Consider the following 1,503-nt stretch of genomic DNA (forward strand, 5'->3'; position numbering starts at 1 on the left):
TGTCATAAAAATTTCTTTCCACTTCTTTCCCAAGACTACAGATATTCAAGTACAAAGTAACTGGTTTCAACTTATTACTACTTAAGAAGTAGTTAAATAATTAAACGATTAGGGAATTAGAAACATAAACAAAACCCTGATGAAAGAGCCGAAATTTTACTTAAACAGAAGCTTAACCGAACCAATCTCTTGCCGAGTACAGTGGGGTCTGATCTCTTCGTAATATTAAATGTAATAAAGACAGAAATTTTTCCAGTTCAATGAGAGTGACCGAAAAGTTGTAAATTTTGGAAATTTCCGTGAGCACCTGGTCCTAAAACGAATTAGTTAAAAAACGAACGACGGACAATCTGTTAAGTTTAACATATTTAGATTTTTACGGCTACGGTGAGAAACGTTTAAAATCTACAACAACCCTGTGGCGTCCTTTGATAAATACTAGTGATGCGACAAAAGAGGCATTTGACATCGACCGGTATCGGCACCCTCGGGATTTGGCACGCACACGTCTACCTGGACCGTCTCCGATTCCATTCATTAGCCACTTGTAGGGAGCCATTTCACTAAGTGTTTTTAAGATTTAAAAAGTAAAGAATATTTTGTTATTTTTATGTACGTTTCTTCACAAAGTTATATTTAATTATAAGTTCCTTTAAAAGTATATTCATACAATTGAAGAATTTTTTGTACTAGGCATGTATATTCGTCACACATTTTGTTTTACCAAGTAAGTTTTTCTGATAATTTTAATTTTAGCCCTTATATCGTGGCTAGTGATTCAAAAATTTATTTTAAAAAAGTTTTGGCTCAAGACCATATAATGAAAAAGAAAACATTATTAAAAGAGAAAGACCGATTCCTAAATTAAATATAAATACGTCAACAAAAAAATTTCGACATTTTGACAATAAAATTTATGACGAATGACGATTCTTTCGTAAAATTGAAGCAATTTGAAAATCAAAGCGGAATAGAATTTAACATTGGTAGACAATATAAAATAAATATTGAAAATTATAACGAGATAATTACGATTAATAGGTATATCTAAATTAATAGATGTTATATGTTTTTTCTTAAAGCGAGAATTGGCATTTAGAGGGCATAGGGAATTTATTGAATCTAATAACGGAGGTAATTATATTGAACTTTCTTATTTATTAAGTACGTCAGATAATCTATTAAAAATACATTTAAAGAAGTATATGGTTTTTACTGGCTTATCGAACAAACGAATACGAACGGGCCCTGACGCGCAATTAATTGATTGCCCCTGTAAGTCGGCTTCTTACAGAAACACAGCTTCCCTATCATCAAATGTCACGGCACGCCACTGATTTTTACACTTACATTTCTTCTTGTTCAGTTTGACTTATTCTTCTACGCTTTTGTCGGTCTTTCTGTTTATATTTCTGACACGCCCCTTCCTCTAAGATTCTTCTCCACGATTAGTGTATTTCTCGTCCCGTGTTATTATTTATTCTGTTGTTTTGTCTGATTATA

The sequence above is a fragment of the Centruroides vittatus genome, unplaced genomic scaffold, assembly GCF_030686945.1.
Source record: "Centruroides vittatus isolate TY-2023 unplaced genomic scaffold, ASM3068694v2 contig_738, whole genome shotgun sequence".
Classification (NCBI taxonomy): domain Eukaryota; kingdom Metazoa; phylum Arthropoda; class Arachnida; order Scorpiones; family Buthidae; genus Centruroides; species Centruroides vittatus.